Consider the following 23,335-nt stretch of genomic DNA (forward strand, 5'->3'; position numbering starts at 1 on the left):
GGCTAGGCCACCTTCACCATTAACTGACACCCTAGAAGACCCGCCTATTGTCAATGAAGCAAATCCTCCGGAGCCGTCCCTTGACGAAGCCACTATGAATCCTTCTACAGCTGGACCATCAAGCTCAACCGACCCGCCGTCTCCACGTGCTCAAAATGTTCAAATTACCGGGAGCCGCGTTGTTGAGCCGGGGAACCCAACAGTGTTGGCTCGGTGCACAGCAAAGCAAGAAGCATTGGAGAGGCAGAAGGTTCGCTTTGATGTTGCCAACTATGACCGTCTCAATGCCAGTGATATCTTATTCGGCTATCTCAGTCATGTACACTCCAGTCGTGAGTCTGAGATCGAGATGGTCAAGCAGCTTCAGTTGAAGTATGAGGTACGTTGTTTCCGGTTTACCAATATTCCTTCAGCCCCCAAGTCTTCAGATTATGAGAGAAACGGAATAACCTATAGACTTAAAATATAGGCCGAGACTTTTACCTCTGAATATTTGCCTGATATTGATAGAACAAAATTTCACCCATAGTCCCCAAGGACCGGTTTATTTTGATCATTAATGAATCGGTACTTTAGAATTTAAAACCGTCTTCAAAGTACTTAACACTCCGGTTTAACCTTGATAAACTTGCTGAACTGCGTACATTAGCCCCCAAGTGCCAAGTGCTGTTACTTTGTAAAGGACTTGGGACTTCAAATATGTTGGTAGAGTCATAAAAATTTGATTTGGCATGCATTAGCCCCCAAGTGTCAAGTGGTTTATTCGTAAAGTACTTGGGACTTGAATCTTGAATTTGGATACTGGAATCTGAAACCAAGTCTTGACTTATCTGAACGTTTCACAGAATGCATTGTCTGAATTGAACTCTCAATTGACTGACGCAAAGACCCGGCTAGCGAATCAGGAGTCAGAAATCAAATCTTCCACCTCCAAACTGCAAATAAGCCTTTTTGCAACGGAAAATTTGAAGACCAGCTTTGCTGCCAAAGAGAAGACTTGGGAAAATGAGAAAACACTTCTGACCCGACGAGCTGGGATAGCCAAAACAGCTCTGCAAGAAATTTCAGCAGAGCTGAACAGTTTAAAGGGCCGGGTGTCCCAGATGGTCGCTGCTATCTTTGGTAAGCTACCTGATTTGACCTTTCGTATTTTTTTTGCCAAACCGGAGTATAATCTGCCAACTGACTCTGTTAAAAATATATGCAGGTCTGTGAAGTAAGAATATGAACCAAGACCCATTGATTAAGCTGAAGGCAGTATACACTTTAGTTGCACAATTGTATATCGGCGCACAACGGGCTATGGCTGCCATCTCTCCTGCTAATCAAGGATCTAACCGGATCAGTGACGTCCTGAAGAAGCTGTCCATCCTTCCTGCCAGGTTCCAAGAAGTAAAACGCTCCTGCGCGTGAGCCGGAGCTTTGACTGCCCTAAGCCGCTCCAAGGCTTGGGTGCCAGACCTAGACCCGGCGGACATGGCAAGGGGCTATCCTACCGTGAAGGAGGATGGGTCTCCTTTTGATCAGGATGACTTTATAGCCTGCGTCCGTGAAGTCCGGCCTCAGGTGACTAGCCTTGGAGATGACACCAATGTGGACAGCATCAGCTGGGTTTTGATAGTGAGAATAAGAAGATGGCCCCTCCCTCATATAAAGTAACAGACTTGATCCCACCAGTGAGAGAAGATACATTTGCCCCGGAGGTTGACCCGGTCAGCTTGATTGACGATGAAGCCGAATTTGTCGCCATGAACGGCTTTGATTGGTCAAAACCCAACTTCCAGCAGACTCAAGATGGTGAACCGGCAAGGGAGGGACAATGATCATCTTCATGGGCTTATAAAGCCTTGTAATAGCTTAGCTGTTAAAACACCACCTGTTTGCTTGTGCCATCGTGTACAGAATACTTATATGTGAATCTGCGTTTCAGATGTCAATGTATGCATTGTTTAATGTTTGTCTCTGCAATGTTTGAACTCTGTTCCTTGTCCTTGTTGACCCTTAGATGGCCGGTTTAACTAACCCAGGTGATGAAATTGATAATTCAATATGTATGAAAAGTTAATACTTCTTGAATACCCAATGATCATCATATCTTAGTAGCTCGTACCTTTGGATCCTTAAACCACCGGCTTGAATAACCCGGGCGGCTGTGTTGTCTAATAATTGAGCCGGTGAAGAAAACCAGGCTATCATATTTGTAATATTGAAACAACAAAGGCTAAAGGGCAAGCAACATAATTTTAACTCTGTATTCAAAAGATTGGAGGTTTCTGATTCGAATACGATCAGTAAACCGGACCAAAGGGGTTAAGCTAAGGTTCGAATACGACTATATAGCCCCCAGTGGCTTTGGTGTTGTGCCGATCAAGAGGGTACGACAGCTATGTTCTCTTTGGTTCGAATACGACCTGTGTTTGAACAGGAAGCCCCCAAATGACCTTGAGAGGTTTTTAACGACCCTGATTCGAATACGATCCAAGTCGGACTCAAAAGGGGTTAAGCTATGATTCGGATACGATCAAGAAGCCCCCAAGTGAGTTTGGCGTTGCGCCGATCAAGAGGGTACCGACAGCTATGTTCTCTTTGGTTCGAATACGACCTATGTTTGAATAGGAAGCCCCCAAGTGACCATGAGATTTGCAGCTAGATTCGGATACGATCATGAGCTGGACCAAAAAGGTTAAACTTGATTCAAATATGATCAACTCCTTAATAGTCATTTTGTGAATAAAAAATAATAAAGATGCATAGTCTTCGAAAAGAAAAGAGACCGATGGTCTTACTTTATTGCTTATCATAGTATACAACGTGAACGTATGTACATGATGAGAGCCGGTGGCTCAGGTGTAGTATGGCCGAAGTTGAGCAATGTTCCACGGCCGGCGGGTCTCTTCCTCCGACTTACGTGAGTCTTTGTGCTCTCGAACGTCAATGAGGTAATGTGACCCGTTGTTTAAATTCTTTCTGACCACAAAGGGTCCTTCCCAAGGTGGGGATAGCTTGTGTGCATCTGACAGATCCTGGATGAGCCGGAGCACCAAGTAGCCTTCCGAAAAAGTCCTGGACTTAACCCAGCGGCTGTGATAACGACGCAGGTCCTGTTGATAAATTGCTGACCGCGCCGCTGCTAAGTCTCTTTCTTCATCCAACAAGTCAAGCGCATCATGTCTGGCTCTTTCATTGTTAGCTTCAACATAAGTCGCCACACGGGGCGAGTCATGACGGATGTCACTAGGCAACACTGCTTCTGCTCCATAAACCATGAAGAAGGGTGTGTAACCCGTAGACCTGTTGCGCGTAGTATTGATGCTCCATAACACCGAGGGTAACTCCTCTACCCAACAACCCGGCGTTCGCTGTAAAGGAACCATAAGCCGGGGTTTTAGCCCTTTCAGAATTTCCTGATTGGCTCTCTCAGCTTGACCATTGGATTGAGGATGAGCTACAGAAGAAGCATCAAGCCGGATGTGCTCTCACTGACAAAACTCTTCCATAGCCCCTTGGGACAGATTAGTGCCATTGTCTGTGATAATACTGTGTGGAAAACCAAAACGGAAGATTACTTTTTTCATGAACTGAACCGCCGTGGCTGCATCACACTTACTCACAGGCTCCGCCTCAACCCACTTGGTGAACTTATCAACCGCCACCAGAAGATGTGTCTTTTTATCCTTAGACCTTTTGAAAGGTCCCACCATGTCAAGCCCCCAGACCGCAAACGGCCAAGTGATTGGAATCATCCGGAGTTCCTGAGCCGGCACATGTGCTCGTCGTGCAAATTTTTGACATCCATCACATCTACTGACCAGATCTTCTGCATCAGCGTGATCCGTCAACTAGTAAAAACCATGACGAAATGCCTCGGCCACTAAAGATTTTGACCTGACGTGATGACCACAATCGCCTTCATGGATCTCCCGAAGAATTTCTTGACCTTCTTCGGGGGAAACACATCGTTGAAACGCTCCGGAAACACTGCGATGAAACAATTCTCCATCTGAAATCGTCATGGACTTAGACCGCCGGGTTATCTGTCGAGCCAGGGTCTCGTCCGCTGGCAACTCTCCCCGGGTCATGTAAACCAAGAACGACACCGTCCAATCTGGGATGACATGAAGAGCTGCTACCAACTGCGCCTCTGGGTCAGGAACAGCTAAATCTTCTTCTGTGGGCAACTTGACAGAGGGGTTATGCAAAACATCCAAAAAGGTGTTGGGGGGCACCGGATTACGCTGAGACCCCAGCCGGCTTAAAGCATCAGCTGCTTCGTTCTTTCGACGGTCAATGTGTTCCACCTAATATCCTTTAAAATATCCTGCAACAACATCAACCTCTCGGCGATAAGCCGCCGTGAGAGGGTCTTTGGAATCCCACTTGCCAGATACCTGTTGAACCACTAGATCTGAGTCACCAAGACATCTGACCCGGCTCAAGCTCATTTCCTTTGCCACTCGAAGACCATGGAGCAAGGCTTCATACTCTGCTGCGTTGTTAGTGCAAGGAAACATCAACCGTAACACACAACAAAATTTGTCACCTTGTGGGGAAGTTAACACGACTCCAGCCCCCGAGCCTTCCAATTGCCTGGATCCATCAAAATGAATAGTCCAATATGTGTTGTCTGGCTTCTCTTCTGGCATCTGCATCTCTGTCCAGTCATTGATGAAGTCAACCAGGGCTTGAGACTTAATTGCAGTACGTGGAACATACTTCAACCCATGAGACCCAAGCTCAATTGCCCACTTGGCGACTCCCCCAGTGGCTTCTCTGTTTTGAATAATGTCTCCTAAAGGAGCAGAGCTAACTACAGTAATGGGATGTCCCTGAAAGTAATGAGTAAGCTTCCGGCTTGCCATGAACACCCCGTAAACAAGCTTCTGCCAATGTGGATATCGTTGCTTAGACTCAATTAGCACTTCACTGACATAATAAACCGGCCATTGAACCGAATGCTCTTTACCAGCCTCCTTGCGCTCTACCACAACAGCCACACTAACGGCCCGTGAGTTGGCAGCCATGTATAACAATAGCGGCTCTTTCTCAATTGGAGCAGCCAGGACCGGCGGCTCAGCCAGCTATGCCTTCAGATCTTCAAAAGCAGCGTTCGCAGCATCGCTCCAAACAAAAGCATCCATTTTCTTCATCAACTGATATAGAGGCATAGCCTTTTCCCCTAACCAGCTTATGAACCGGCTCAAAGCAGCCACACGACCCACCAGCCGATGAACATAAATGACGTAGGTTTTTTTGGCCAGGGATGTAATTGCCTTGATTTTCTCCGGGTTAGCTTCAATACCTTGTTTAGACATAAAAAAACCCAAGAGCTTGCCGGCTGGCACTCCAAAAACACACTTGGCCGGGTTAATCATCATTTTGTAAACCCGGAGATTATCAAAAGTCTCCTTCAGGTCCGTGACCAAGGTTTCCTCTTCCCTAGTTTTCACCACTATATCATCTACATAAGCATGAACATTGCGCCCAATTTGATTGTGAAAACAATTCTGCACACACTGCTGGTAAGTCGCCTGGGCACTCTTAAGCCCAAAAGCCATAGATACATAGCAGAAAGCTCCAAAAGGAGTTATAAAAGCTGTCTTCTCCTGATCCTTGACGGCCATCTTAATCTGATGATAACCGGAATAAGCATCTAAGAAACTCAACCGTGCGCAACCCGCCGTAGCATCAATGATCTGATCAATACGGGGGAGAGCAAAAGGATCCGCCGGACAAGCCTTGTTCAGATCTGTGTAATCCACACACATATGCCAGGTGCCGTTCTTCTTGAGTACAAGCACCGGGTTAGCCAACCACTCAGGGTGAAAGACCTCCACAATGAAACCGGCTGCCAAGAGCCGGGGCACTTCTTCCCCAATGGCCTTGCGCCTTTCTTCATTAAACCGTCGGAGAAACTTTTTGATTGGTTTAAACTTTGGATCTATGTTAAGAGTGTGCTCAGCGAGTTCCCCGGGACACCCGGCATGTCTGAAGGTTTCCATGCAAAGATGTCCCGGTTCTCAATGATGAACTCGATGAGCGCGCTTTCCTATTTTGGATCCAAGTTTGCGCTGATGATGAACTGTTTGGATGAGTCGCCAGGTACAAAGTCAACCATCTTGGTGTCATCAGCTGATTTAAATATCAACTCCGGCTCATGCTCTGTTGTTGGTTTCTTTAATGACGTCATGTCTGTCGGGTCAACATGATCCTTGTAAAATTTTAACTCCTCTGTTGCACAAACAGATTCAGCATAGGCAGCATCACCTTCTTCACATTCCAAGGCTATCTTCCGGCTCCCATGTACTGTAATGGTGCCCTTATGACCCGGCATCTTGAGCTGCAAATATACGTAACACGGCCGAGCCATGAACTTGGCATAAGCCGGTTGCCCAAACAGAGCATGATATGGGCTCTTGATCTTAACCACCTCAAAGGTTAATTTCTCCGCTCTGGAATCATACTCATCCCCAAAGGCTACTTCCAGCTCAATCTTACCAACTGGGTATGCCGACTTACCAGGTACCACTCCATGAAAAACAGTGTTGGATTGTTTAAGATTTTTATCCGTCAATCCCATCCGGTGGAATGTCTCATAGTAGAGGATGTTGATGCTGCTGATTCCCTTGGCCGGGTTGCTAATTATATCCGCCTTGGTGACCAGGATGACCTTGACCGTGAAAACCTCCTCCACTTGAACCGGCGTCCGGGCCATGAAAGCCGCCGCCACCTGAACCACCACCTGGGCCATGTCCCCCATCAAACATGTTTGAATTTTTAAATGCCTTCATGATTGTGCAGTCCTTCCACAGGTGGGTGGCCGGCTTCTCGCGGGTGTCGTGTTTCAGACAAGGTTCATTCAACAGTTGCTCAAGGGTAGGGCCTGACCCGCCCAATCGAGGGGGCTGTCTGCCCTTGCGCCGCTGATTACCACCCTATGTATTAGTATTAGCAACAAACTCATCAGCCTTACGTTTATTACCTCCCCGATTCGCCGGGTTATGTTCGTGACTCTTGTTGTTGCCGTTCTTCTTTCCCTTCATTGTCTTTTCTTCATCAGACACCGGGTCCTTGGTGGTATCAGAATCAGCGTACTCGACAAGAGCTGCCATCAACGTTCCCATGTCATTACAGTCACGTTTAAGCCGCCCTAGCTTCCGCTTCAGAGGTTCAAAATGGCAATTTTTCTCCAACATTAAAACTACTGAATCGGCATCCATCTTATCAGATGAATGTATTATCTCCTTGACTCGGCGCACCCAATGGGTTGTAGATTCACTGTCCTCTTGCTTGCAATTGGTCAGATCCACAATCGACATTGGCTGCTTACACGTGTCCTTAAAGTTCTGGATGAACCGCGCTTTCAAGTCTGCCCATGAGCCGATAGAATTGGGTGGCAATCCCTTCAACCAAGTCCGAGCTGTTCCATCCAACATCATGGTAAAATACTTGGCCATTGCAGCGTCGCTCACCTCCAATAGTTCCATAGCCATTTCATAACTCTCAATCCAAGCCCCCAGCTGTAGGTCGGCCGTGTAGTTAGGCACCTTACGAGGCCCCTTGAAATCCTTTGGCAACCGCTCATTGCGTATGGCTGGTACCAAGCAAGGCACGCCTCCGGTTCTTGTGGCCACTCCTGCCTCAATCGAGGTTGCTGGATAAGCCAGAAAGGTTTGGTGAGCCGCCTGCTCTGCTGCTATTTGAGCCGCTCGCTCCGCCTCTTGACGAATCCTCTCCTGATCCGCCAAGTTAAGGGCTCCAGCCCGCACCGGCTCATGCCTGTATGGCGGTTGTGGCATTGAGCATTACTTAACATATCTACAGACTCCACGTGCCTACTGTAACTCGGCCTTCAGCTTGGGCGAGGAGTTGAATGAATCATGTCTCTACTGTAAGAGTATGCATCCTACTGGGCCAGAGCTGTCTGAAGTAGTTCTCTCACCCTCCGGGTTTCAATTGCTGCTGGCGAGTCGCCTTCCATTGGGAGAGCCGCCAAACGAGCCGACACTGCAATGAGGTTTTCTAAAGGGTTGGAGAAGTGACCCGGAGGTGTTGATACATAACGAGGAGGAGCTGTATTTATACATGGTGGCTCCATGGCGCATGGCTGAATTGGTGCACCGGGTGTCGTGACCCGGTTTGCCTCCAGCGGGTTGCTCCCCCAGCCCCGGGTGTATGGAACAGGTTCCTCGGGTCCAGCGTTAAAGGTATAAGCGACTGAGTTTTCTGATGCCTCCTCCTCATGATCTCGTTTGATGCGTTAAGATCCACCGAGAGCCGGAAAGTTTCTGCTTGAAGTTGCTAAGCACGAGCATCCAGAGCTGCTCGTTCTGCTGCCATCCGGGTTTCCTCTGCGGCTAGATTTTCCTTGGCTTGCACCATCTCCTCCCGCACGCGTGACACTTCTGCGTCGTGCTGGGCTTTATCTGCCGGTTCTACCACATCGGTTAATAGAGTCGTTAGCCTATCCATGAGGTCCATTAGAATCTGAGCCGGGGGGCGCATGGGGTCTCCTGACCCGGCTGCTGCCGACCCGGTAGCTACTGCTGCCGCTGCGGTGGAGTTTTGCCCGGGCTGTGTCCCCGCCATGAAGACTCCGGCCCAATTCGGCGGCTCAAGGGGGTCTGGAATACTTCTGCCATCGGAACAGCCCCTGAGCATGCCGTCTTGCAGTTGGTACAACGAGTCCGTCTCACCTGTTGATGAAGCAGTATCAGAGCAGATGGCCGTCTCCCCGCCTTCCACCGATCCTTCGGAGTATTCACCGCCATAGATGCAGCCTACGAAGGCATGTTTCATGACAGATTGAACATGGGTCGTCCTGGCGTGCTGAGCCGTTTCGATGAGGTTGGTGTGGACGTCCGGCTCAGGGCCCGACTCGCCGATCCGGCCGATGAAGACGTGAATTCCGCCGAAGGGGACCCGGTACCCGTACTTGATTGAGCCGGCCTCGGGGCCCCAGCCTTCGTCGTCGATGTAGAGTTTGCCGCGAGGACTCTTGGTCATCCGGCCCACAACGTATCCCTTGATCCCTTCGAAGTTGCCCTTCAAGAACTCAAATCCACCGTGTGCTGGCCCCACGGTGGGCGCCAATTGTCGTGGAATTTTCACCGCAGATGTCCTAGAGCAAGGACTTAGTCGTAGGGCCATCGCACTAGGAAGCTTAAATGGGTTAATCGGGACAAAGGACACGAGAGGGTTTTTATACTAGTTCGGCCCCTTACGATGAAGGTAAAAGCCTACGTCTAGTTGGGATTGGTATTGCTAGGATTTCGATCACCAAGAGGCTCAACTCGCCGGCTTGGTTCTCGACTTCTTCTTTTTTCGCCCCTCAATCGCCACCGGGTCGTCTCCTTATATACACGGGTTGACGCCTGGTGGCCTTACAGAGTCCCGGCCGGCTCATAATCGTGTTCGGCTCGGTGACTTCCTTTACATGCCTTTCTTTACAAGTCTTTCCTTACATACGGCGGTTTACAATATCAGGCCTTAAGCCAGCCCCAGGCCCTTGGGCCATCTATACGTTTAGTAAACTATCATCTTGAATGTTTATTGGGCTTCTTATGTAACCTGCCTTTAGGTCTGACCCGACCCCTCCTGGGCGGGTCATACTGGTAGTAATATCCCCAACAAATTCCATGATCCAATATCATCGCATAGCCTATACCATGCCGATGCTTTTCCCTTCAAAGATAAAGGGAAAACCTTTGTCATCAACTCATGTCCGGGTAAACCTGCAAGCTTAAACAATCCAAAAATTTGTTCCACATATATCAAGTGCATATCAGGATGTTCGGTTCCATCTCCTGCATAAGGGTTAGCTACCAGTTGTTCTATCATACCCAAAGGAATTTCATATTCAATATTTTCAGTAGGTGTTGTAGGTTGAGGGGCAATTAATTGTGGCTCTGGACGAGGTGAAGATACCCCGAACATACACCTCAAAGGATTGTTTTCCATAGTAACAAGTAACAATAGATTTCAGCACACTATATAAATGTTTCCTTACCGAGTTCCACTTACCAGAAGTGCTTCACTCCCCAGCAACGATGCCAGAAAATAGCCTTGATGACCCATAAATATAGAGGATCAATTGTAGCTCTTTTTGATAAGTAAGAGTGTCGAACCCAATGAGGAGCAGAAGGAAATGACGAGTAGTTTTCAGTAAGGTAGTGTCTGCAAGTGCTGAAATTGTAAGTAGCGAGTAGTTTGATAGCAGGATAATTTGTAACGAGTAAGTAACGATAATAGTAACAAGTATGCATCAAGGTAGCCCAATCCTTTTGAGGCAAAGGACATGCCAAAATGGTTTCTTATAATGAGCAAAGCGTTCTTGAGGGTACACGGGAATTTCATCTAGCCACTTTCACCATATTGGTTTGATTTCTGTTCGCTACTTTGATAATTTGATATGTGGGTGGACCGGTGCTTAGGTGCTGTTCTTACTTGGACAAACCTCCTACTTATGATTAACCCTCCTGCAAGCATCCGCAACTATGAGAAAAGTATTAAGAATAAATTCTAACCATAGCATTAAACTCTAGGATCCAATCGGTCCCTTACGGAATAGTGCATAAACTGGGTTTAAGTTTGTGTCACTCTCGCAACCCACCATCTATTTACTACTCCACAATGCATTCCCTTAGGCCCAAATATGGTGAAGTGTCATGTAGTCGACGTTCACATGACGCCACCGAGGGAATCACAACATACATACTATCAAGATATCGAACACATATCAAATTCACATGATTACTTGATTTATCCCGTGACCTCCAGAACGAAGGTAACTACTCGCAAACAACAAACATGCTCATGATCAGAGGGGTATTGATATGAATAATGGATCTGAACATATAATCTTCCACCAAATAAACCATATAGTAATCAACTACAAGATGTAATCAACACTACTAGTCACCCCCTAGCAACAATCTATAGTTCCGGTAACAAGATTGAATACAAGAGATGAACTAGGGTTTGAGATGAGATGGTGCCGGTGAAGATGTTGATGGAGATTGCCCTCCCCAAGATGGGAGACTTGTTGGTGATGATGATGATGATGATGATGATTTCCCCCTCCGGGAGGGAAGTTCCCCCGATAGAATCGCTCCGCCAGAGGGAAAAAGTGCTCCTGCCCAAGTTCCGCCTCGAGGTGGTGGCGCTTCGTCCCGAAAGTCCTCCTCTTATTTTTTTCTAGTTCAAAACCACTTATATACCAAAAGATGGGCACTAGAGGTGGGCCGAGGAGGCCACAACCCACCAGGGCGCGCCTGGGGGGGCTGGCGCGCCCAAGTGAGTTGTGCCCACCTGGTGGCCCCCATCTGGTGTTTATTAACTCCAATATTCCTCAAATAATTCATAAAAATTCCCCATAAAGTTTCAGCTCATTTGGAGTTGTGCAGAATAGGTGGCCTGACGTAGCTTTTTTAGGTCCAGATTTCCTGATGTCGGAATTCTCCCTCTTGGTGTGTTCCTTGTAAATTGTGAGAGAAAAGGCATTAGAATTACTCCAAAAAGCATTATTATGGATAAAAACATTACAAATAACAGCAAGGAAACATGATGCAAAATGGACGTATCAATAGGGTGAAGCAATTCTATGGTTAAAATCATACTTAGCAAGCATTTTATGCAAAGCGCCACGAATAAAGTGTGAACCACCATCAGTCATTAAATATCTAGGGACTCCAAACCTTGGGAAAATAACTTCTTTAAGCATTTTAATGAAAGTGTTTTGATGTGCACTACTAGTTGGGATAGCTTCTACCCACTTATTAACATAATCAACAACAACCAAAATATGTGTATACCCATTAGAGGAAGGAAAAGGTACCATATAATAAAAAACCCAAACATCAAATGGCTCAACAACAAGTGAATAATTCGTAGGCATTTCCTGATGCTTATCGATATTACCTATCCTTTGACATTCATCGCAAGATAAAACAAACTTACGGGCATCATTGAAGAGAGTAGGCTAATAAAAACCAGATCGCAATACCTTGTGAGCAGTTCTATCTCCCGCATGATGTCCTCCATAAGCATCAAAGTGACATTTCCATAGGATTTGTTCATGTTCATGCTCAGGTACACAACATCTAATAATACCATCTACTCGTTTATAAAGATGTGGATCATCCCAAAAGTAATGTCATAAATCATCGATTTTTTTCCTTTTGTTGGTATGTGAAACTAGGTGGTATAATTTAGCAACAATATAATTAGCATAATCAGCATAGCAAGGATTATTATGAGAAACATTTATTGCAGCTAGTTGTTCATTAGGAAACCTATCATCAATAGGTAGTGAGTCATCAAGAATGTTTTCTAACCTAGACAAGTTATTAGCTACGGGGTTCTCATCTCCTTTCCTATCAGTGATATGTAAATCAAATTCTTGTAGCAAGAGAACCCACCTAATGAGTCTAGGTTTAGCATCTTTCTTTTCCATGAGATATTTTATAGCAACATGATACAATCACTTTGGAATCAACATTGTAAGATCCAAATTTATCACAAGCAAACACAACCGCTACAAATTCTTTTTCAGTAGTAGCATAATTTCTTTGGACACTGTCTTCAGTTTTGCTAGCATAATGGATATCATTTAATTTCTTATCAACTTTTTGTCCTAGAACAACACCAACATCATAATCACTAGCATCAAACATAATTTCAAAAGGCAAGTTCCAATCAGGTGGTTGAACTATAGGTGCAGAAGTTAAGGCTTTCTTAAGTGTTTCAAGGGCTTCTACACAATCATCAGCAAAGACAAATGGAACATCCTTTTGTAAAAGATATGTAAGAGGCCTAGAAAATTTAGAGAAGTCTTTAAAAAACCTCCTATAGAAACCAACATGACCAAGGAAACTGCAAATACCTTTAATATCTTTAGGACATGGCATTTTCTCAATTGCATCAATTTTAGCTTTATCCACCTCAATACCTCGTTTATAAATTTTATGCGCCAAGACAATACCTTCATTAACCATAAAGTGGCACTTCCCCCAATTCAAGACAAGATTAGTTTGTTCACATCTCTGCAAAACTCGATCAAGGTTGCTTAAGCAATGATCAAAAGAAGTTCCGTAAACGGAAAAATCATCCATGAAAACCTCAACAATATTTTCACAAAAATCAGAGAATATAGAAGTCATACATCTTTGAAAGGTAGCAGGTGCATTGCATAAACCAAAAGGCATACGTCCTATAGCATAAGTTCCCAAAGGACAACTTGGTTTTCTCTTGATCGGGTTGTGAAACAGGTATTTGAGAAAAACAAGAATATCCATCAAAAAACAAAAGTGTGTGTGCTTAGACAGTCTTTCTAACATTTGATGAATAAAAGGCAGAGGATAATGATCTTTTCTAGTAGCTTTATTTAATTTTCTAAAATCAATTACCATTCTATAGCCAATAACAATTATATAACGCCCTCGATGCGGCTATAGCTCCCACGTGTCGAGGCACGACTTAGAGACATAACCGCATTGAAAGCAATGTCGCAAGTTAGGAAATCATCACAACCATTCCATGTAATACATAATAAAGGGGAGATACATAGTTGGCTTACACTCGCCACGTCACATCAGAGTACATAAATAACATCCATCAAGCAAACACTCATGGCCCGACTACGGCGCCAAAATGGAAAAGAACCCAACATGCGACAAGGCCCTGAATCGATAACCCCAACTAGGCACCACTACTGATCGTCGGGAAAGGAAACATAATAACGCTGAGAGTCTTCGTCGAACTCCCACTTGAGCTCGTACTCGTCACCTGGAGCGGAATCACCTGGACCTGCATCTGGAATTATAGTATCTGTGAGCCACAGGGACTCAGCAATCTCGCACCCTCGCGATCAAGACTATTTAAGCTTATAGGAAGGATAAGGCAAATGTGGAGCTGCAGCAAGCGACTAGCATATGTGGTGGCTAACTTATACGCAAAAGAGAGCGAGAAGAGGAGGCAAAGCGCGAGCGAGAATCTAGAGGAACAACCTGCGCAAGCATTACTCCAACACCGTGTCCACTTCCCGGACTCCGCCGAGAAGAGGCCATCACGGCAACACACACGGTTGATTCATTTTAATTAATTAGGGTTTAAGTTATCTACAACCGGACATTAACAAATTCCCATCTGCCCATAACCGCGGGCACGGCTTTCGAAAGTTCAATCCCTGCAGGGGAGTCCCAACTTAGCCCATGACAAGCTCTCACGGTCAACGAAGGAAAAGACCTCCTCTCGAGACACACCGATCAGACTCGGTAACCCAGTACAACAAGACAATTCGACAGGTTAAAACAAGACCAGCAACACCACCCGAATGTGCCGACAAAACCCAATAGGAGCTGCACATATCTCTTTCTCAGGGCACACTCAGATTGTCTAAACTTCCGGTAGGCCAGCCCAGAGTTGCCCCTGGTAGCCACCGGCGGCTGACGTTTTGGACCAACACTCAGAGGAGCACTGGCCCGGGGGGGTTAAAACAAGATGACCCTTGAGTCTGCAGAACCCAAGGGAAGAAACGGCTAGGTGGCAAATGGTAAAACCAAGGTTGGGCATTGCTGGAAAAGCTTTAATCAAGGCGAACTATCAAGGGGTTCCCATTATAACCCAACCGCGTAAGGAACGCAAAATCCGGGAACATAACACCGATATGACGGAAACTAGGGCGGCAAGAGTGGAACAAAACACTAGGCGAGAGGCCGAGCCTTCCACCCTTTACCAAGTATATAGATGCATTAAGATAACATAATATAATGATATCCCAACAAGTAAATAAATGTTCCAACAAGGAACCTCCAATCTTCACCTGCAACTAGCAACGCTATAAGAGGGGCTGAGCAAAGCGGTAACATAGCCAATCAACGGTTTGCTAGGACATGGTGTTAGAGGTTCATGGCAATTGGGAGGCTGACAAGCAAGTGGTAGGCATCGTAGCATTGGCATAGCAAAGAGCGAGCAAACTAGCATAGCAAAGATAGTAGTGATTTCGAGGGTATGATCATCTTGCCTGCACAGTTGTCAGAGTTGACTGGATCCTCACAAGCAAACTCAACGGGCTCCTCGGTAGCGAACTCGTCTCCCGGCTCTACCCAACAATACAAAAGCAACAAGGATACAATCAACCACGTGCAAGACCAAGCAATATGATGAAATGATGATATGCTATGCGGGATGCGATGCGGGATGCAAAATGCAAGATATGACAGGAAATGCATGAACCTGGCCTCAACTTGGAAAACCAAGTGTGCCACTGGATAGAGGGGATGAAATCGCTTGAAAACGATATAAAGATTGGAATCGGAGCTACGGTTTGGAAATGGCAAGCGTTTTAAGATATGACACCGGTCTGCGATTTACAGCAAGTAGGCATCTAAATGCAACGAAATGAACATGCTACAGCCACCAAACATGAAAACAAAATACATGGCAGTGATGTACACAAGATGGTTAACAAAACACTAGCACTGAGCCATAGGCAAATTCATCCATTAAGGAGGTTCAAACAAGCATGGCAAAAATGAATATGCAAAACAGATTCCAGACTTAGTGAAATTAACACTAGCCTGAAATTTCAGATCACGATGCTCTCTTTGGAGCAGCAAAACAACATGATAAATGACCTGAACATGACAAGTAAGAACATGGCATGGAGCTACTCAACAAGCTTAACAAAACACCAAAGTGACCTGGGGCCAAAAGGGTTCACAAAATACTCTACCGAGCTCACGAACATAGCTCGAACACAATCAGTTTTCAGACTTAGTGAAAACTGAGACATGCTGAAATTATAACTCACGAAGGCATGTAAACGAGCTCGATGCACTCACTACGGTGCAAGTCATGGCAAGGCAAGCATATATCCAGAAAGAAGACACAATATGCAGCTACACATGGCAAGAACAAAGGCATAGCATGCATGGAACACTAACGGTAGCATCGGCAAAATCGCAAACAAGTTGACGATCTGCCCAGATTAGCAACGAAGCAAAAGTTGAGCTCGATGGAGTCAACCTAGAGCACTCCACATATGCAAACAAAGACATGGATGGATAGAGCATAACATAAATATCAAAACTCCCTTACTGATCATCCTCAAAACAGGCACGGATCAATAGGAAACAAGATGGACATATAGCATCACGAACTAAAATATCCCAGACTTAGTGAAAATCACTAAGTCCCTGAAATCAGCAATCTCAGGTACCTCTCTTCACAAGCTTGCACAAGACAACACACACATCCTAAAAATGCATGGGTGGCACCTCTGGAAAGAAGACAAAATGCTTAACAAAACACCCCAAAGGTGCACAGGCATATCATGCACGGATTAAACATGGCAAAAATAACAAAAGTGCATGATGAACTAACGGATCTGCAATTTAACTCACGAAGCCTCCTTCTAACAGAATTTTGGGCATCAAGATGACCTCAAATTCAAATGATGCAATGTAACAAAATGATGTACATGTCGAGACGAAGATTTTGGTATATTATATGTCCAAAACGGAGCTATGGTTGCGGAGATACGGGTCCTCGAACAGGTCAACTTGGATCAATAGTTTCAGGACTTAGACAAAAAAAAGAGGTTAGGGTTTACTGTAGCACCCGCGGATCTGGATCGGGGCGCGCCTCCCGAGGCTGGATCCGGCGAGGTCGCTCGCCGGCGACGAGGCCGGAGGCGGCCGGAGCGGGGAGGAGGTCGCCGGGGGGGGCGGCGCCGGCGAGGAGGCGGCGGAGGGCACGGTGAGGAGGCGGCGGCGGGCGCGGCGGCGAACGGCGGGCGCGGCGGCGGACGGCGGGGCCGCGGCTCGGGGCGCCGGCGACGATGGCGGGCGGCGACGGCCCGCCGGAGGAGGAGAAGAAGGGCGGCGGCGGGGGAGCTCGGCCACGGGCGCCTCTGGCCCGGGCGGAGGAGGAGGGGGGGCCGGCGCTGGGCCTCGGGCCCGCGTCGGTGGCGGCGGCGAACTGGTCCCGCCACGGGGACAGGTGGCGGCGGCCGATTGGCTGGCGGCGGTGGGGCGGACGGTGTCCGGTCCGATCCGGACACGTCCGTCGGTGGCGGGGTCGATCTCTTTTTTTTAGGAGGAGGACGGGGAGAATCTGAGATTTGGAATGGGGGGTGTTTAAATAGGCATAAGTGGAGCTAGGAGAGTCCAAATGAGGTGCGGTTTTCTCCCACGCGATCGTGATCGAACGCTCTAGGACATGGAGCAGAGTTTGGTGGGTTTTTGGGACAATTTTGGGGGGTGTTGGGCTGCAACACACACGAGGCCTTTTCGGTCCCTCGGTTAACCGTTGGAGTATCAAACGAAGTCCAAATGGTACGAAACTTGACAGGCGGTCTACCGGTAGTAAACCAAGGCCGCATGACAAGTCTCGGTCCAATCCGGAAACGTTTAATCCCCACACACAAAAGAAAGCTAGAAATGGCCACCGGAGGAGAACAAAGCGCCGGAATGCAAAACGGACAACGGGGAAAATGCTCGAATGTATGAGATGAATATGTATGCAAATGCAATGCACGAGATGACATGAAAATGGATGCACGAAAAAGAAAACAACACACGGAGACAAAGACCCGAACCCGAGAAATAAATATAACTTAATGCCGGAAACGGCAAGAGTTGGATACAAATATGGAAAGTCGTATCTGGGGCGTTACAACACTCCACCACTACGAAAAGATCTCGTCCCGAGATCTAGGACTGAAAGAACTCCGGGTACTCAGAACGGAGGTGATCCTCGCGTTCCCAGGTAGCTTCACGGTCGGAATGGTGAGACCACTTGACTTTGAGAAATTTGATTGACTTGTTGCGAGTCTTGCGTTCAGTCTCTTCAAGAATAGCAACTGGGTGCTCACGATAGGAGAGATCTTCTTGGAGCTCAATGTCCTCGAAGTTGACGGTGCGGTCAGGCGTCTTGAAGCACTTACGAAGCTGAGAGACATGGAACACATCATGAACATTTGCAAAGTTTGAAGGAAGCTTGAGTTGATAGGCGAGGTCGCCTCTCTTGCTGACAATCTTGAAAGGTCCCACGTATCTAGGGGCAAGCTTCCCTTTGATACCGAAGCGACGAGTACCTTTCATAGGAGAGACACGGAGGTAAACATGATCTCCGATCTCGAAAGCCAAATCACGGTGCTTACTATCATAGTAGCTCTTCTGGCGGGATTGGGCTGCTTTGAGGTTATCACGAATGACCTTCCACATTTCTTCTGCCTCTGTGATCAGGTCATTACCCAGCAGCTGACGTTCACCGGTTTCAGACCAGTTGAGAGGGGTACGGCACTTCCTGCCATACAGAATTTCGAAGGGGGCCTTGCCCGAACTTGCTTGAAAACTGTTGTTATAGGAGAATTCAGCATAAGGAAGACAATCCTCCCACTTCATGCCGAAGGAGATCACACAAGCCCTAAGCATATCTTCAAGAATCTGGTTGACACGCTCGACTTGACCGCTCGTTTGAGGATGGAAAGCTGTGCTGAAGCGGATGTTGGTGCCCATGGCCTTCTGAAAAGAATCCCAAAACTTGGAGGTAAAGATGCTGCCACGGTCTGAAGAGATCACTTGAGGAATACCGTGCAGAGAGACAATGCGAGAGGTATAGAGTTTCGCCAATTGAGCTGCAGTGATCGACTCTTTGATAGGCAGAAAATGGGCCACTTTGGTGAGCTTGTCGATGACAACAAATATAGCATCATTGCCACGCTTGGAATTTGGAAACCCAGTCACGAAGTCCATTTCAATGTGGTCAAACTTCCATTCTGGAATGGCAAGCGGTTGGAGGAGACCTGCTGGCCTTTGATGTTCTGCCTTCACTCTTCTGCAGACATCACATTCATTCACGAATTGAGCGATCTCGCGCTTCATTCGAGTCCACCAATAAGCTTGCTTGAGATCCTGATACATCTTCGTACTACCAGGGTGGATGGAGAGGAGAGAGTTGTGAGCCTCGTTCATGATCACTTTACGAAGTTCACCTTTGGGCACAACAATACGATCCTCGAAGAAGAGAGTGTCCTTGTCATCAAGGCGGTAGCACTTGTACTTGGACTGACTCTTTGCAATACCAATCTTCACCTTTTTCACCATAGCATCAAGAAGCTGGGCTTGGCGAATCTGGTCTTCCAAGGTAGGAGAAACTTGAAGGTTGGCGAGGAAACCTTGAGGAACAACTTGAAGATTCAGCTTGCGGAAAGCTTCACAAAGCTCGGGTTGATAAGGCTTGAGAATCAGACTGTTGCAATAGGCCTTTCTGCTCAAAGCGTCAGCAATCACATTGGCCTTGCCTGGAGTATACTCAATACTCGGATTATACTCTTGAATCATTTCGACCCATCGAGTTTGCCTTAGGTTGAGATTAGGCTGAGTGAAGATGTACTTGAGACTCTTGTGATCAGTGAAAATGTCCACTTTTCTTCCCAATAGAAGATGTCTCCAAGTCAAAAGAGCATGCACAACTGCCGCCAACCCGAGATCATGAGTGGGGTAGTTCTTCTCATTAGGCTTCAACTGGCGAGATGTATAAGCAACAACTTTCTTCTCTTGCATCAAAACTGCACCGAGACCTTGGAGAGAGGCATCACAAAAGACCTCGTACGGCTTGGATTCGTCAGGTGGAGTCAGAACTGGAGCAGTGATCAACTTCTCTTTCAAAGTGTTGAAAGCAGTATCACACTCCGGAGACCAAACGTACTTGACGTGCTTCTGAAGAAGATTTGAGAGAGGCTTCGCGATCTTGGAAAAGTTTTCAACGAATCTTCGACAATAGCTTGCGAGACCGAGAAAACTGCGGAGTTGCTTCATGTTCTGAGGAGGTTCCCAATTCACAATTGCGGATACCTTCTCGGGATTCACGGAAATGCCCTTGGCAGAGATGATATGACCCAGATAAAGAACCTCATCGAGCCAAAATTCACACTTGGAGAACTTGGCATAGAACTGATGTTCCCTGAGCTTATCGAGAACCAAACGCAAGTGCTTGGCATGATCTTCCTTGTTCTTCGAGAAAACCAGAATGTCATCGAGATAGACCAAAACGAAGTCATTGGTGTAGGCGTTGAAGATGAAGTTCATCATGCGAGAGAACGTCGGAGGAGCGTTGGCGAGGCCAAAAGACATGAAAGTGTATTCATATGAACCAAAGCTTGTTCTGAATGCTGTCTTGGGAATATCTTCTTCACGAATGCGAATCTGGTGATAACCCATACGGAGATCAAGCTTGGAGAATACTTGAGCACCCTTGAGTTGTTCGAACATCTCATTGATGTTGGGAAGTGGGTATTTGTTCTTGATGGTCTTCTTGTTCACTGGACGGTAATCAACACAAAGTCGACTCGATCCATCTTTCTTCTTCACAAAAAGAACACCACAACCCCACGGAGAAGTACTAGGCCGGATGAGACCCAATCTTTCTTGCTCATCGAGTTGTTTCTTCAACTCCTTCAACTCTTCGGGGCCGAGCTTGTAGGGACGTTTGCACACAGGTTCCGTACCGGGCTCAAGTTCAATAACAAATTCAACCGGCCGGTTTGGAGGCATCCCTGGGAGTTCTTCTGGAAAAACGTCTTGATATTCGCAAACGACAGGAATTTGAGAGATGGCATCCAATTCACCCTTCTCATTGAGAGAAAACAACCGGATGGTATTATCCCGAGCGGCAAAGACAATGACATCCTCAGACGAATGAGTCAGTTGAATCTGCCTGGCTGCACAATCAAGCTGAGCTTTATGCTTAGAGAGCCAGTCCATCCCGAGAATAAGATCAATATCCGAGTCACCGAGAACCGTAGGAGAAGCAAGAAACTTGAACTCGCCCATCGTGATAGAAACATCCGGAACGATGGAGTTAGCCTGCATGCGCTTGCCGGGAGAGACAACTGCTAAAGGACTAGGCAAAACTTGTGAAACCAATTCATGCCTATTTGTAAACGGTCTCGAGATGAAGCAATGCGATGCACCAGTGTCAAAAAGAACTTTTGCAGGAATATCATTAACAGGAAGGTTACCCATGATCACATCTGATGAGTCCTCTGCCTGAGCTGCATTCATCAAATTGACCTTGGCGTGCTTAGGGTTATGCTTGACCACCGCTATACTTGCCGATCTGACAGGAGTAGGAGGAGGAAGACGCCTCTAGTTGAAACACTTGTTGGCATAGTGACCCTTCTGTTGGCACTTGTTGCACGTGACCTCTGAAAGCGGACGGTGATACGGAGCACTCGATCTTGGAGCTTGAGACGAAGTCTTGTTCTGAAAGCCTGGGTTGGGTGGGTGGGAAGAACCACTGCCACCTTTGCTCTTCTGCTGATACGGCTGACGGAACGGAGGAGGAGGAAGCCAAAACTTCTGCTGCTTGGCCACTTGAGTAGAGGAAGAAGGAGTGACATCTCTGACTCGCTTCCTGGAAGCATCACACCTCAACTGAGCAGCCTCTTGCTTCAGTGCCATGTTGTAGAACTCATCGTATCTCAACGGCTCAAAGAGGACAAGAGCGAGCTGAATTTCCTCACGAAGACCACCCTTGAACTGATAGATCATGCTCTTCTCATCAGGAACATCCTGCTTGGCAAAACGGGCGAGCTTCTGGAACAACTTGTTGTAGTCGTAGACAGACAAAGAGCCTTGCTTCAGATTGCGGAATTCCTCACGCTTGCTTTCAACCACGCTCTGCGGAATGTGATGAGCGCGGAAATCTTGACGGAAATCATCCCAAGTGATCAAACGTCCACCTCTGGAATCCTTGTACTGCTGGAACCACTCTGCAGCCTGATCTTTGAGTTGGAAGGAAGCGAATTTCACAAAGTCCTCAGGCCTGACGTTACTGCACTCGAAATGCTTACACAGATCCACAAGCCAATCGTCAGCATCGGTTGCCTCAACACAATTACTGAAAGTCTTTGGCCCGTTAGCAAGGAACTGGTTGGGTGTAGCAAAGTGACTCTGATTGCTGCCTTGATTCCCTTGACTGCCTTGATTGCGCTCTTGGATAATTTGCATGATCAGCTGAGTGTTTGCATTAGTAGCGGCCATCACAGCTTGCCATGCTTCTGGAGGAGGTGGAGGCGGTGGCGGATCTTGATTCTGGTTCTGACTGGTGCTCTTAGCGGGAGCCATCCTGAAGAGGTTGACCACCGTTAGCACATAGACAGATAAATATAGAAGCTGAATCCAACGGAATGAAAATTGCAACATATAATCTTCACATCCGAACAAAATGAACGAATGCATTTCTCTTGAAGTGGTCACATATTCCTAAATTGCGAAGCCACGAAGAATCAGGTAGAAGGGGTACATCAACGGGGAATGGAATCAACATATGACGTCGAAGCAAGACGAATGCCACAACTCGAAATAAAACCAAGGGTTGGCTTGCGGAATAAGCCGGAACAAATACATGATAGAAATTTCGTCTGAAGTTTTCGTGGTGGGACCTACACGGGCTCGATCGTACAGCACCATCATGTACAAGGCAGTGCACATGACATACGAAGCGTCCCCGAGTCAGCATAGCCAAGGACTCTTTAAGACACAACGAGACCACTGTAAAATCGACCGTGAATAGGCGAACCACTAGACGTCGAACCCCAATTTCAAATCATACATCTGTCGGAAAGATATCCTAAGGCTACTTGAATTCCCACCTATGAAATTCCCAAAATTTTCCCGGTTATGCAATCAGGTGTTGGGGATACAGGGGAAGCATAATATCTCACCCAAGCTAGCAAATCCTACATCCAGCTGTATCCATCCTTCAACACATAACCAAGAAACCTTCGGAAACCATCTATCTCAACCTTCGAAAAGCATCCGTTATACAAGTTATGGCGATACTCCCGAACTCCCGCCCCAGTACTGGGTGGCGTCGAGGTTATCTCACCAACGAACTGCATAAAAGAGATTTTCGATGTCGCGCACAAATCTCAACTATACCAGAATTGCAACGATAAAATTGTGACGACAACACCTCGGAGCTCAACTCCCTGGGACACTGCCACAACCCCTAAAGACAGGAGGCACCAAGAACAATGTTCTCGTCACAAAACCATCGGAACAAAACCAAGATACTCGCGTGATCCTAAAATTTTTTTTTAGTGAAATTTGAGAAGAGAAGAGTCAAAACTCTACGTCAGGATGCCTTACCAGAGTGATGAGGAGACTGGGAAGTAAAAAGAATTCCTAAGCTCTCCGATATATAATTCCTAAGGACTCAAAACATTTTTCTAGACACAACTCGGCTGCTAAGACGATCAAGCAGTGGGGCTCCTAAGGTCGGGGAAGGCTCTGATTACCAACTTATAACGCCCTCGATGCGGCTATAG

The sequence above is a fragment of the Triticum urartu genome, chromosome 6, assembly GCF_003073215.2.
Source record: "Triticum urartu cultivar G1812 chromosome 6, Tu2.1, whole genome shotgun sequence".
NCBI classification, from domain to species: Eukaryota; Viridiplantae; Streptophyta; class Magnoliopsida; order Poales; family Poaceae; genus Triticum; species Triticum urartu.